Source organism: Lygodium microphyllum, chromosome 14, assembly GCF_053477565.2.
Source record: "Lygodium microphyllum isolate KBCC chromosome 14, Lygodium_microphyllum_v1.1.10, whole genome shotgun sequence".
Classification (NCBI taxonomy): domain Eukaryota; kingdom Viridiplantae; phylum Streptophyta; class Polypodiopsida; order Schizaeales; family Lygodiaceae; genus Lygodium; species Lygodium microphyllum.
The window spans coordinates 124910048-124926671 of NC_141148.1; positions in this window are offsets into that span (position 1 = coordinate 124910048).

Genomic DNA, 16624 nt, shown 5'->3' on the forward strand with positions numbered 1-16624 from the left:
CATGGTAATCTTTGCAAGGTAGATGTGCTAAAGTTTCCTATGAAGCACTCCCTTGGAACAAATCTTTATCCATCACATTAAACAAATAGGTACCACATTAGATTGGAATGCCCCACTTATCAGCAATATGAAAATTTTTATTTTGTGGTAGCAATTCCCACTGAAGTAGTGCTTAAAAATTAGGTGTTTTTTTTGGTTTGTCACAAGTGTAGCTAACCCATTAATGTTTGGCTTGTTTATACAAGAAATGCCCATTTTAAAAATTTATTTGGATAAATTCTATAAGTTTTGTATCAAACCTAATGTTTCCTATTCATACTTTTTATTGCAATGACTATAGTTTTAGTTCTAATGCAAGACATTATTTCCACATAATCTGTCTCACAATTGAGTTTGACATGCACAAATTGCTTTCTTAATACACTTTAGGAATGACCAAGAAATGTGAGCAATGTGGATACCAAACTAAGAAGCAATCTGATTTACTCGAGCACTTAGTTTTCTCATTCCACTGAAGGAGTAAGTTGCTTCTATTGTGTTTAAATGAGTGATTTCTTATTGATGCCTCATCTACACTAGCTTATGTGATGTATTGTAACAATTGGAATATAAAAATGATTACATTGGCACCAAAGTAGTCTTGAATAGGGTGAGTTTTCGCATATATGTGATTTGGTTAAAGGAGTCCCCATAGATACATAATTAAGAGCCCAATAATATCATTCACATAAAAAATTGGCTTGGAATGCTAGTATAATTAGAAAGTAGGTGGCGGGGCCCTTGTACCTCCCCTGCTTGGGAGGTCACCCATTCCAATATTGTTCACAGTAGTGCTTGCTTAATTGGAAGTTTCCCATAATTGGGCTAGACATCTAGCCCCCAAAACCTTAAGGTGATGGATCGCATCTAGTCTATTCAATTATGGAAAATTTCCTCCATTTGGCCTAGGATTCAAACCTAGTCTCAACTCATTGTCGCTGCATTGATAATGAGCTATTTTTCTCTAGCAAGTGTGGATTGCATTTCCAACACCCCCCTCAAGCCATACCTTGGTTGAGGTCCTAATGCCACTCAAACTCAACAACTTGAGCTCTTATACCAAGTTAGAAAGTGTGTGTATAGGGGAGGGGCTTGTACCTCCCCTTCCAAGGAGGCCACCCATTCCAATCTTGTTCACGGAGCTAGTGCATGCTTGACTGGAATTTTCTTATAATTGGGCTAGCCATCTAGCCCCCAAAACCTTAAGGTGATGGATGACATCCTATCTATCCAATTATGAAAATCTTCCAACATTTGGCCTAGGATTCAAACCTAGTGTCAACTCATCACTGCTGCATTGATAGTGAGCTAGTCTTTCTAGCAAGTGTGGATTGCATTTTCAACAAGCATATCCAAAAAAGTAGCTCACTAGATAGAAAACTTTCTCACCACAAAGAAGATTATGCTAAACTTAAAAGGCTAGGTACATTGCCAATATGAAATGATAATCAAGATTCCACATGAAACCATCACCAAATCTAGCATCACTTACAATAGGGTAATGTAGCATGCTTGATCAATGGGCTATTAGAGTGTCACAAAAGCTTCAAGCTAATATTTGAGATAATGCTTAGATCAAGTTGCATGCTTGTTGCATGATAAATAGCAAGTTGAGTTGAAAGTGATGAGAAGACTTGTCTATTTCTTGTCAATCGGTGGCAAATTAGGAGGAGAATTTTCTTAGAACTTTGATAATTGGAGGGAGGTAGAGATTCTTTTGCTAGTAGTGAAGATTGCATTCTTGAATATTGAAATTGTTACTTCTAACCATGGGCACATATTTTTTTCTTTACCAAATCCTTCTTTTTCTAGAAAAAGCTTTATACAATTTAGATTAAAAGGCAAATAAGTTCATTCGAATGGGATCTTACCCATTTGCAATAAATATTAACCATTATATTTTCAAATTTCTTCCTATGACATAGTCTAGGCACCTGTAGCTCTATAAGAGTAGCTATAGGTCCTTTTTTCATGTTCTAATTACAGTTCTACACTATTTCACACACACACACACACACACCAAGAATGATTCTAAGTACTTAAATTTTGTGCAATGTAAAATTTTTTGACTATGGGGCAAGACTCTAAAATGTTAGGGTCAAAGGCATGCCAATTGTTGAGAAAATTAACAAAAATAATAAGTCAAATATCAACATCATAAAGCATGTTGGTAGAGGTAGTTGTAAAGGCACGTAAAATGCACAAAACCTAGCATAAGATGAACAAGCAATGTCAGTGAATATGAGCTCTCATATATCCAAGTGACAAGAATATTATACCATCCAATAATCGTATTTGCACTTTAGTAAGCTACATTTATCTCGAACTAAAGTTGAGGTGCCATCCCATAATCATTATTTTCTTGGTATTGCATTTTTATTTTGAAAACTTCATTCTACCAAAGGATGTGTTGATAATGCAACATAAATATTTTATTTACTCCTACTATTTACACAATTATTCAAAATTTATATGTGGATCATGCAATGTAAACATTGTTAAGCCCTCATTTTAAAGGATTATTTATACTTTGTGTTGATCATGAGTATTAGGCCACTTACATATTACATGCATATGTGTAGGGAGCAGACATTTAATGGTACAAGAAAGAAGATTGAGTGTAAAGAATAAGGTATGGTGGGTGTAATGTGGCTCAATGAATATTATTCACCCAAAAATAATTAACGAGTCATGTAAAAACTTGAAGGCCTAAACTTCTAATGGCATATACTTGGTCTAACAAAGGCTAATTAGATCACACTTTAGTTAACAAAAAATGTATTGATCTAAATCAACTCTATTATGTCAATGGATGGGCATGCACCTAGTTTACAAGGGACCCACCCAATTAACTATTGAGAATTGTTCGCACTTGTGTAAATGTCACAGCCATTGAGTTGAATTGGATGAGATTCTCATTGTTTATTTTTTTAATGTGAAAAAGAAATATTTATATTATTAGGAAAATGATATTTGATTGTTATTATTATCTACATGTAAACTTGTTTGGCTTCTTTATGCCATCTATGTGGGAATGAAAATTAATCGTGCATGTATCTCAAAGGACATGTACATTTTGAATGCATACATACATGTTGTTATGAGTGTGTATTCACCATTGTCTTATTTGAGATTTGTTAGATGGTGGATGGATAAGCCCATTAATTGTGATGTCATACTTAGCTTGATTATATGAGCATGACTATGTAGATGTAATATAGGAATTCAATTGGATTCACTATGCACACTTGTTTTCTTAGTTACACCTTGATTTTTGCATAGTAAAGATGGCTAAGTTAGATGCTATATAAAAAATTGACTTGTTTCACTATATGTAGACACTTATTTTACTCGATATAGATTCATTTTATATAGTAAAATTAAAAACCTAGTTGCAAACAGATAATCTGTGGTTGCTAACTAAAAAAAATTGTGCATTTACTAGATATGGACCTTTTTACTATCTAGATAAGTGTCCCCCTAGTACGTACTCATGTCCTTTCCTCTTGTCTATCCCATTGCCCCTGCATTGAGTTATGTGTGCATCTTTGAGCATCTGAGAGAGAGAGAGAGAGAGAGAGAGAGAGAGAGAGAGAGAGAGAGAGAGAGATCCTTGCCATCACAAGCACTGAATTGATCACCTTGTCCTTTGATCCTTCTTTCATTGCCCTCAATTTGGCAACTTTGAAAGGAGAAATGGTTGAATACTTGGATTGTGTGTAACTCAAATCACACTCATGCAAGTCACTACAACAAAAAGGCCTCTTAGATGCACTTTTAGACGTGATTTTTGAATTGAGAGAAAATCTTACGGGCGCGTCTACAAGCCCATCTACCATTTCGCGTCTATAGTCATATATATGAGGAAATTCACACGCACCAATAGACACACTGTAGACGTGCATATACATGCATGAATACAAGCGCATACGAAAACCAAAATTGTTGTTTATTTAATTTCTTTTGTGCGTCTACCAGCGGGTCTACAAGAAAATTAGATGGGCATATAGACACGTGCATAGACGTGCTTTTACAAGCGCCAGTAGACGCGAACGCAAAACCAAAAATCTCCTTTAAAAAAAGATATTTAATTTCTTTTTATTAATTTAAATTATATAGCGCGTGTATGAGTGCATGTACTCTGCATTTTAGACGCGAGTATAGATGCGCGTTTTCTGCAATTTAGACGTGCAAATAGACGTGAATAACAGAACTGGAAAAAAAAACCAGAGAGCATGTGGTGCTCTCTGGTTTTTTTTCCCCCTCCCATACATCAAATTGTGCATTTGGAAAAAACACAATGGATCTGAAGGCATGAGAATTAAAAACAAAAATCCATGTATTCATTATAGATAAACGCATTTACATGGGGAGTTTAAGTGCTTGCGACCTAAAGCGTGGCTGCAAGCCGTAGGCTCAAAGATGGATAATAGATATACAAGGAAACAAGGCCATAGAGGAGGTATGGTTCTCCTCTACGAATCTAAAGAAGAAACATCTTCGCTAGCACCACCATGGCTACTAGCGTCGCTATCCCCCTCCTCGCTATGCTCCACATCGGGGTTCGCCTACACACACAAAAGATCAAGGTTGCTTACGTGCAATTGCAAAGAAAAAGTTATAATTAGCTATACTTTTAATAGGAAAGTAAGAAAAACATACCTCCTCTGACTGTCAAATCCTCATAGCCCGGTTGTATTGCTCCTCAGTGATGAGACCCTCCTCATAGAAGTGAAGCCATGTGGCTGCGCGGTTATGGCCTCGATGGTAACCTACCTCTCTAGGAGTAGGTATCCTACCAACGATAGTAGTCTGCAAAACAATTATGATATATACAAACAATTATGAGACACAATGTATTAGAATAAATTATATAAAGAATTGAAAGAAATATAAATTTTAAAAAACTAGAAATCAAAATATACTTACAAACTCTGCCTCCCACGACTCTCTGCCGCCCGATCCATAATGCGATGATCCCATGGTTTCCATTTGGATGCATCGCGCCTCTGCGTGCTGGCGACTCTTCACTTTCTCTGCTACTTTCTTCTTGACTTTCTTCCACTCTATGCGGTGGCACATAGGTGGTTGGCTATAGGCTCCACGCCCCTCCTCCTATCTCCGCAATGACTCCCTGGCACGTGTCATGAGGTGGAATCTTTTGTTGTGAAGCAAATCCCTCACTTTTGTGCATCCCCAATCATCCGAGAATCGCTGACCCTCAGGATTTGGGTACCTCCTATGGATTGCCCTCAACACCTCCTGCTACAAGCCGCTTTTCTGATTCTTGAAGTAAACAAAACAATCTTTATGCGTCGCATGCACGATGCTCCTCATGTATGCCATTACATCCCTTCCTTCATCATCATGGAAGATGCCACCAGTATCTGTAACTCTATAGTACTGGCGTACAGGCTGCTCTACGTGATCTTCTGGTGAGGGTGATCGCTCGCCACCTCCTAGGCAACCCCCACACAAGCCTCGTCCTCCCCCTCGACTCTCCCTCCTCCCTCTCTGTCAACTACCCTCTGCCTCGCTAGATGCACATGCTTCTGCAAATGCACATGCGTCGACTGACGCTTGTGCTTCAGCCGATGCATGTACAGGCGCTGCACGTGGAGTACCTGCAATTGGAGTTTGGACATTTGGTGTTTGGGAAGCAGTGCCAAGCAAAGACGTCAGAGGCATTCCAGACATGACGCTGAACACCTTGTCTGCTGTAGGAGAGCAGCCAAGGTGTCTAGTCATCTCTCCCATGAAGTCTTCCTTACTAGGAAAACCTCCAAAAAAAGCATTGACCCCTTTGCCGAACAAGCCCAATGTATCATTCATGCGATCCAAATCTGGGTCATTGCTAGATGAACCAGGATGCGACATCTGCAAACAAAACACAGGAATAAGAAAAATTTGTACAATTCCAGAAATAAAAAATTATTTTTTATCAGAGCTGGTGTGTGTATAATCGCGTCTGAGATGCAAAATAGACGCGCTCTCAGACACTTCCCTGAGATCAAACCCTCTGGTCAGAGCGTGTGTATAATCGCATCTGAGATGCAGCATAGACGCATACGCATTTCTGAAGTCAAAGCTTCTAGGCTGAGCGCGTGTATTCTCGCGTCTGGAATGTAGAATACACGCGCTTGGAGACACGATTATGAAGTCAAAGCTTCTGGGCAGAGCGCGTGTATTCTCGCGTCTACGATGCAGAATACACACGCCTGGAGACACGACTATGAAGTCAAAGCTTCTGGGCAGAGCGTGTGTATTCTCGTAGCTAATATGCAGAATACATGCGCTTGGAGACATGACTGTAGACGCAATGACAACAAACATAGCTGTGCGTCTATGTCTGCGTTTGCATTGAAATCTACATGTGCTGTCAAACGCACTCAGTCGGCTGCTTTCAATCCGACAACCGCCATCCATGATTTATTTGTGATATAAGAAGTTTAATCATAGATCCTAATACACACAGAGAGAGAGAGAGAGAGAGAGAGAGAGAGAGAGAGAGAGAGAGAGAGAGAGAGAGAGGACTCACCTTGGGTCTTTGGTGTGGACGGGTGGTGGTGCTGCTTCCTTCTCCTTCTTCCTCTCCTTGGTGAGTTACTCTCCCTTGATGCTTGCTGCTTGTTGTCTCCTCTCTTTGCTTCTTCTTCCTCTTGTTCTCCTCTCTTTTGTTCTCTCTTTCTTCCTCTCCTTGGCTTTCTTCTTTCCCCTCTTGTCTCTTTGAAGTGAAAGAAGAGGTGAGTCATGAGGAGGTGAGGTATGAAGAGACTAGTGGAGGTAGACTGCATGTCGGCTAAACTCGAGCTTCAGAACACGCAAAAAACGCAGGAAAGGAAAGGCGCAGTTTGAAAAGAAATGATTCAAGAATATTTTGAATTTTGACTTTTGCGTCTATTTTCGCATGTATATGCGCGTCTACGTTTACATAAACGCGCTTATAGATGCAAATTTAGATTCGCAGATAGACGCAGATTTAGACGTGTAGTTAAACGCAGGTATAGACTTTTATCATGAGTTTTTGTATTTAAGATAAGTTTTGATAGTAAGTTCTTATCATAAGTTTTTATGTATTTATGATAAGTTTTGTGTATTTAAAATTGAGATCTTAGAATAATTAATACGCCTTGAAGTTTTTATGTAAACATATGAATAATAAATTTGATGTTGTCATGAATTAGGTTTAATCATGTCGTCGTCATCACCTAGTGCGGTGCATGCTGATGAGTCAACGAGTACATCCTCAAGTGAGGATGAAACATTACATCTTCATAATTGAGATGTATGGCTATGACGAAAAATTAAATGCATGTGTGATCGTTGTCGAGGGTGTATTTCTCGAGCACGTCGAGTTGCAATGTCACATCTCAACATGTATGGAGAATGGGAGTGAGAAAACTCACCGGTATTTATTGTTTTTAACACTAAGATTGCTAGTCTATGTTACTCAATATATATCAACATACATGAAACTCCCTTTTGTGATTGAGCAGGATGCGGTGCCACATCCTCAGATGCTCCCTCTCGGGCGTCGAGAGGCTGCAAAACGTCGACGCGAGGAGGCAGAGTCTTCAAGAAGAGTGGAGACTGACGACCATGATAGTAGCCCTCATGAAATGCCCCATCAAGTTGTAGAGGACGAGATTTTGGACAACATGGTACACAATCTATTTTCGCAACCGGTTCAGGGAGAAGGTCACTCTATGAAGCCAGATGACCCACTATATGTAGCGTCATCTAGTATGAAGGTTGTACGTACTCCATTCTTCGTGCGTCCCTCGAGATACTTAGCTTGCAAACAATTTATGGATGGAGTAATGTTAGTTTGAATGCGTTATTGAAGTAGGTATCAATTTAGTTTGGCTTATGAATCATAATATTAATTGTTCTATTTTGAAATTAGACACAAATATATATTGGTGGTTTTTTAACTCAAATTATATGTAGGTTATTATCACAAATGCTTCCAAAAGGAAACAAATTGCCAACTAAGAGAGAGCAAGCAAGACATTACTTGACATCTCTGGGAGGCCTCGATTATGTCAAGATCCATGCATGTGTCAATGATTGTGTCTTATTTCGTGGGATTCATGAGTTTGCACGAGAGTGTCCTATTTGTGGTGAATCAAGATACGAAGTGGAGATGAAGTCAATGGATATGCCTCGTAAGGTTTTGCGACATTTTTCGATTGTTCCATGTATTCAACTTATGTTCAAGTGTAAGTCTATTGGAAAGTTCATGTCATGGCATGCTAGTCATCGTTCAAGTGATGGAAAATGGAGGATCCCTGTAGACACACCGGGATGGCAACATATAGACAATTTGTGGCCCGTTTTCAAAGAAGAGCCAAGAAATTTGAGATTTGGTTTAGGTATGGATGGAATCAATCCATTTGGCATCAAAAGCACATCATATAGTGTATGGCCAATGGTATTGGTGAACTATAATATTCCTCCATCCATGGCAATTAAAAAGAGACATGTAATGTTGTTCCTTCTGATTCTTGGAAAGCACAAGGTAAAAAACATGGACATTTACTTGGAGCCTTTGATTGAAGAGTTAAAAATGTTATGGAAAGGTATTGAGGTGCAAGATACAAGTGCATCTACATCCTCTAGAGATTTCACGTTGAAGGCCATGTTGTTGTGGACCATGCATTGTTGAGATATCGAGCTCCACTCGTGATATGCCAGGGTGATCGTTGTGCATTTATGTCACCGACTTGTTAGTTGCAGATGCGGTTGGTACACCGCCCATGAATAATAGCTAGATGACAGCTATCCTTATCTACTCTAGTTCGTGGCTCAGTTAGTAAGCCACCTTAGTTAGTTGAGTTTGGTTTGAGACCCATATATAGGGTTCTTCTATTTCTTTGTATAAGAGTTTTTTTGGCTTATACAACTAAGAAGAGGAAAACTGTTTTTAGTCTCCACCTCTGTGTGTATTCCCCCATTGTGCAAGCAAGAAAGCTACAAGTGAGACTCCTTCCTTCTCTCCCACAATCTTGACATGGTATCAGAGCCTTGTTCGTGGTAAGGAGCTCAAGAAAGCAAGCCAAGTTCTCGGTGTTCTGGTAAGAAGACCAGTGTTGCTTTCATTTTTCTGGTGTGGGAGCAAGTCTCTACAGGTAGCACAGCCGTAAAGTGCAGGAGTGCATTGTCTCAAGTTGAGACGCCCTTCGCGGTGAAGCAAGAGGGCACTATATGCTGCGGGAGCAGGCTTTAGCCCTTGGTGACCCTGTTTTTTTGATTTGAGGCCATTTCGGGGCCTGTTTTGGAGGCGGAAGTTTTCTGCACGCACTTAGGAAAAGGCCCTGTTTTATGCTGTGCGACCACTATTCTACAGGTCGGTGAAAAGTTACCACAGAAATTGCATCGTATGCTTGTGTGTAGAGACATTGGGAGTTACAAAATCATCCTTGGTTCCTGTTTATGCAAAATCGTCACTAGGAAGTGACTGTGTGGTCAAATATCACTTTCGCCAGTTTTGTAGATTTGCCCTTGTGAGGGTGAAGCTGTGTTTTTTGCAGTGACAGAATTTTTTGCAGTGTTCTGTAATGGCGTCTGATTCTCTTTCACAGATTGTCACTGAAAAGCTTGACAAGAACAACTTCCAAGCATGGAAGTTTAGAATGACGAATTTTCTTATGGGAAAAGGATATTGGGAATTTGTTGCAGGAAATGAAGAAGAACCAGTTCTTCCTGATGTTCCCAATCAACAGCAAATGCAGGCATTTAAAGCATGGCATGAGAGAGCTAGGAACGTTATGTATTGGCTATCTATCAGCATTTCAGACTCTATGATTGTGCATATTCAGGATGCAAGTACACCAAAGGAGGCATGGGATACTTTGTCAAAAATGTATAGCACAAATACGCAAGCAAGGAAAATGCAGCTCAAGCAAGAGTTGCACAATGTGCAAAGAGAAAGTATGAGCATCAATGACTACCACAAGAAGGTGAAGAAGATTGCAGATGCACTTGCTTCCATTGGGTCGCCACTGGAAGATGATGATTTAGTCTCAGTGACCTTGAATGGTCTAGAAAAGGATTATGCACAGTTCCGAACATCCATTTCCGTCCGTGAAAGATTTCCTGATTTTGAGGAGTTGATTGCTCTTCTAATTTTTGAGGAGCAGAGAAATGGTGGTGCATCTTCTTCAGGAGGAACTTCAAAAGAAGCTGTCTTCTACTCAAATGCTGGAAGAGGTAGAGGCAGAGGTAGAGGAGGCCGATTTGGAGGTTGTGGTAGAAATCAGAATATGCAGCAAACTCAAGAAAACCAATTCTATGGAGGAGGACGTGGTAACTCTAGAGGCAGGGGGAGCCAAAGAGGTCGTGGTGGATAGCAAAGAGGCCAAAATGCAAACAGTAATGTTGAATGCTACTACTGTGGTAAAATGGGTCATATGGCTAAAGACTGCTATAAAAAGCAGAATGACATCATGAATGGAAAACTGCAACAAGAAATTATGCATCTTCTAGTAGACAGGGTGATGACAGAAATGAGCATTTGTTTATGGTGCAACACATGAATAATTCTGTGACAAGTGCAGAAGAAAGCAACGAAGTGTGGTATGTTGACTCAGGTGCATTAAACCACATGACAGGTCATGCAGAATGGATGGAGGATGCAAGAAAAATGGAAAAACCAAGATTTGTGGAGACTGGTGATGATACTGCACATCCTATTGTGCAGATTGGAAAAATTCCTTTGTCTATGCAGGATGGGAAAAAGAAATACATGTCCGATGTATTTCATGTCCCGAATATCACCAAGAATCTGGTTTCTGTTGGTCAAATGGTTGAGTAGAGCTTGCAGGTCAGATTTAATCCTCATGGATGCTTTGTTGAGGATATGAAAAATAAAGGTCGCTTGATAGCAAAAGGAAAGAAGAAGGGCAGAATGTTTACGTTGGATGCAGACATGCTTGAATTGAGTGCAGCAATGTTTGCACATGAGACCGGTGTTGTTGCAGATATTGATATCTAGCATAAACACATTGGTCATATTAATGTACAGCGACTTAAATCAATGTAGGCCCAAAATATTGTTGCAGGATTGCCTAAATTCAAGGTTGCAAAAATGCATAAGGTATGTGAAGCCTGCCAATTTGGAAAACAGGCAAGGAAACCATTTCCTAGACATGTTCAAGAGAGTAAGAAGCCATTGGAATTAATCCACTCTGATGTGTGGACTACTAAAGCTGCATCTCTTGGAGGCTATCATTATTTTGTCACTTTTATTGATGACTATAGCAGAAAAGTTTGGGTGTATTTTATGAAAAAGAAAAGTGAAGTTTTTGGGCATTTCAAAACTCTTAAAGCGATGGTTGAAAAAGAAACAAGTCTGCAAATAAAATGCCTAAGGTCAGATGGAGGGGGAGAGTACCTCTCAAATGAGTTTGCAAGGTTCCTGCAGGAGCATGGCATAAAGCAGCAATATTCATGGAGTCATATCTCACAACAAAATGGAATTGTAGAAAGGAAAAACAGGCATATTGGAGAGGTATCTCGTGCCATGCTTAACGAAAAAGACTTGCCAGATTTTTACTGGGCTGAAGCAGTTGCTACAGCAGTCTACATAATGAACAGGACTCCCACTGCAGCAATACATGGGATGACTCCAGAGGAGAGGTATACTGGTAGGAAACCGGATATTTCTCATTTGAAAATTTTTGGTTGCATTGCCTATGTTCATGTGCCAGATGAGTTGAGATCCAAGTTGGATCCAAAAGCTGAGAAGTGCATCTTTATTGGTTACTCTTTGCAGCAGAAAGGGTATAGATGCTATAACCCTTCTACTCGTAAGTTTACAGTGAGCAGAGATGTTGTTTTTGATGAGATGAGTAGCTGGTATAAACCAGTAAATGTGATTGATGATGTAGATGCACAAAATGGTAATGCTGCACAGAATTCACAGCAGCAGTCACAAAATATTAGTGGACATGGAGCGTCCTCTAGCAGTGGTTCACATTCTTTACCATGGACAGGCAGATTGAGATCAGGAGAATCTTCTCAAAGCAATGTAGATAATGGTATGCAGGTATCATGAAAAGGAAAAGAGAAGGTAGATCAGCCCATGTTTGATGTGAATGCAGGTCACTCTTATGTGGATGGTGAATCCAGTGGCTCAGAACAGGGCATTGATGATGAGTTGGGTATTCCTTCTATTGTTACACCTAGAGTAAGGAAGACCAGGGATGTTTTGAGAGCACCTGAGAGTGAACCTACTTTGCGCAGGTCTACCAGAGCTAGGTATCCTGTGGATAGGCTGAAATATGATGGATTTACAACCATTCACTATGCCTATATGGTCAAAGTGATACAGGAACCAGAACCCACTTCTTTTGAGCAAGCCATGGGAAAAGAAAAATGGGAGAAAGCCATGGATGAAGAAATGGATGCCTTGGAAGCAAATGCTACATGGGAATTGGTACCTTTGCCTAAAGGTAAGAATGCAATTGGCTGTAAGTGGATTTATAAGGTGAAGCACAATGCAGATGGTTCTGTGAACAGATACAAGGCAAGATTAGTAGTCAAGGGGTATGCACAAACATATGGCATTGATTATGAAGAAACATTCAGTCCGGTTGCAAGGATGGCAACCGTAAGAGCAGTCATTGCTATGGCTACATCAAAGGGATGGTCTTTACATCAGATGGATGTAAAGAATGCCTTCTTGCATGGTGATTTGCAAGAAGAGGTCTATATGGAGCAGCCACCAGGTTATGTGCATGCTGTTCATCCTGAGTTTGTTTGCAGGTTGAAGAAAGCCTTGTATGGCTTGAAGCAAGCACCTAGAGCATGGTCTGACAAGATAGGACAATATCTTGTCACTATTGGCTTTCAGATTTCCAAGACAGTTTTCTCACTTTATGTGAGAAAAACAGAGAAAGGTATTATGCTACTTGTCATTTATGTTGATGATTTGATTATGACAAATGACAGTGATGAAGATATCTTTCATGTGAAAATGCTATTGAAGCAGAAGTTTGAGATGAAGGATTTGGGAGAGTTGCGTTATTTCTTGGGCATTGAGGTGATTAGATCACCAAGTGGGATACAGCTCTTGCAGAGGCAGTATGGATTGGACATGCTGTCCAAAAATGGGATGACAGGCTGTAAGTCTATTTCAGTTCCTTTGGAGCAGAATGTGAAGCTGAGCGTAGATGCAGGTGAGCTTCTGGAAGACCCTACTATGTACAGACGCATAGTAGGAAGTTTGATTTATATGACTATTACCAGGCCAGATTTGAGCTATGCTGTTGGATTAGCAAGTCAGTTTATGCAGGCTCCAAGGAAACCACATTTGGATGCGGCTAGACGCATACTCAGATATGTGAAGTCCACATTGCAGTATGGACTATTTTATGAGACTGGGGTTCAGATACAGTTGCATGGATACACTGATGCTGATTGGGCTGGTAGTATTTCTGATTTCAGATACAGTTGCATGGATACACTGATGCTGATTGGGCTGGTAGTATTTCTGATAGACAATCTACCAGTGGATATGTGTTCTCTTTTGGGTTGGTAGTGCTGCAGTCACTTGGAGCAGCAAGAAATAGCCTATAGTTGCTTTGTCGAGCACAGAGGCTGAGTACAGGGGTGCAGCAATGGCTGCATGTGAGGTAGCTTGGTTGCATAAGCTACTTTATGATATGCATCAGCCTACAGATGGGCTAGTTGTCATTTATTGTGACAACATGAGTAGTATACACTTGGCAAATAACCCAGTCTATCATGCTAGAACAAAGCACATTGAGGTGCATTATCACTATGTGCGGGAGAGGGTTTTACTAGGTCTTATTGATCTAGTTTATGTCAGCACAGAGGATCAAGTAGCTGACATATTTACGAAGGCATTGGGCGCAGAGAAGCTACGCAAGTTCAGAGACCTGCTTGGAGTGCAGGAATTGGGATTGAGCTCGAGGGGGAGTGTTGAGATATCGAGCTCCGCTCGTGATATGCCAGGGTGACCGTTGTGCATTTATGTCACAGACTTGTTAGTTGCAGATGCGGTTGGTACACCGCCCATGAATAATAGCTAGATGACATCTATCCTTATGTACTCTAGTTCGTGGCTCAGTTAGTATGCCACCTTAGTTAGTTGAGTTTGGTTTGAGACCCATATATAGGGTTCTTCTATTTCTTTGTATAAGAGTTCTTTTGGCTTACACAACTAAGAAGAGGAAAACTGTTTTCAGCCTCCACCTCTGTGTGTATTCCCCCATTGTGCAAGCAAGAAAGCTACAAGTGAGACTCCTTCCTTCTCTCCCACAATCTTGACATGCATGACTTTCCAGGTTATGGAGAGTGTTCAGGTACATGTATATAACTCTATATTTGAAATTCAAGGCTTGAATCAATTGCATGTTACTAATTCACTTGTTTGTTCAGGTTTAACCACATCAGGATATCATGCATGCCCTATTTGCGGTCCCTCTCTAGTTTCCTCTAGGCCGGCAGGTTTAAAGAAGGTTATCTATGAAAATCATCATCGATTTCTTCCTATTGACCATCCCAAATATGTTCTCCCTACTAATGGAATGACTCCACAATCTCTAACCATTCGAGATTGGAAGGAGAGATGGATTAATGCCGACAGCCACCCTCCACTCGGCATGAGTCGGTAAGAAGGATATTTCTCTCGATTGACTTTAAAGTATTTAGCATGATGAATTTTTTACATAATATATTATTTATTTGTTAGGTTCTCTATATTTTTTCATCTTTCGTATTGGACTGAACTCAAGATCAATCACCTGTTGGACCCCATGCACATTCAAAAATGTTGTATCTACATTATGGGATCACTTGATAGGGGCTCGTGATTCAGTCAATGTAAGGGAGGATTTACGTAACATTGGTCGCATAAGATGAGCCTGGCCATGCATTGGACCCAGAGGAAAGATTGAGCTACCCCATGCACCTTGGATGTTATCAAAGAACGATGAAAAAATAGTGAAGGAACAAATATGTAGCTTTCGAACACCCACAGGATGTATGAGATGTCTCAAGGGAGCCTTCATAAAGAAAAAAAAAAGAGGTGTGGAGCAACTATCTGGTTTGAAGTCCCACGATTGGCACAAAATGATTCAAGTAAGGGTATCTCTAACCATGAATATAGTAATTAGTGGAGTAACTATGTGTAAACTTTGGGGTATGATGACTTTTTCCTCAACTAATCATTTGATCTATGAATATTATTTACATTCAGTTCGTACTTCCTACTAGCATATCCCATTGTGTATCCAAAGATGTACGTGATATCATTAACAAGATGGGAGAGCTTGTGAGGTGTGTATGCATTGTATTTTTTCATTATATATCTTTGAATTTCTACACAAAAATAAACAATTGTCAAATAAATCCTGATAGATACGTGAGCTTGAAGGAAATTGATCCAAACACATTGCAAGATGCTTAAGTATTATATGTTGAGGTGGTTTGTTTGGTGGATGAAATTTTTCCTCGGTCCATTTTGACTACTCAATTACATTTACTAGTACATTTGATTGATGAGATCGCACTTTATGGGGCAGTTCATGCAAGGTGGATGTTTTTTCTTGAGCGCTTCATGAAAACCTTGAAAGGTTTTGTGAGGTAAAAAGCACGGCCTGAGGGAAGCATGGCTGAGGGTTGGCTAGTGCAATCATCCCTTGTTTATATCTCTAAATATCTTGCTGAAGTGGACCCCTCTTAACCACGACTATGGAAAGACGATGAAGACTTGAGGATGACCTCTATAATATCTCAAGGAAAAGGAATGAGTAAGTAAAGTGCTAACAAAAGAAGAACTTTGTAAGTTAAATAGTTTTTGTGTGCTCAATAGTGATGTAATGAGCAAATGGGTGACACTATATAATGAAGCAAGGGCAAGAAGAAAAAGTGAAAGACAAGCATTTTACACTAGATATGGACGTAATGTCTCATTTCCAGATCATCTAAATGCACTCCCACGACATATTGATATAGATTGGTTACATGAGGAAATGGAGAGAATGAAAAAAGAGGAGGAAATTAATATATCTCAAGAAGAGTGGGAATACGCACAAGGTTGCTTATCAAAGGTGAGACATACTATCAATTAATTTTTTTCTAGTTATATTTTAAATAATAAATTGACATGTTTGATCTTAATCTTTTACTACTAGTGTACACTATTCAATGCTTTTTGGTGTGAGGGTAAACATCTTCGAACTCAATGTATAGATGAAAAGAAAAATACCCAAGATTGTGGTGTCCTTGCTCACTTCAAGGATGCCAATGGTACCATGGAAGGTTATTGTGGCTTGATCTAAGATATTTTGAAGCTTGACTTCAGACGATTCTTTATATATGTAGTGGATGTGAAGTGGTAACAAATAGTGAGCGTTACACAATCAGACGTCATCCAAGTGGTTTTGTAATCATTGACTCTACAAAATTTCACCAAAACAAGAATGACACATTAGTACTGCCTCAATAATGTGAGCATGTATATATGCAAGAGCTAATTTTTTTTATATGTATACATGTGATACATATACACAATATAATAAGTTTTTTAATTTTTTTGCTTTTGTTTTTCAAATAC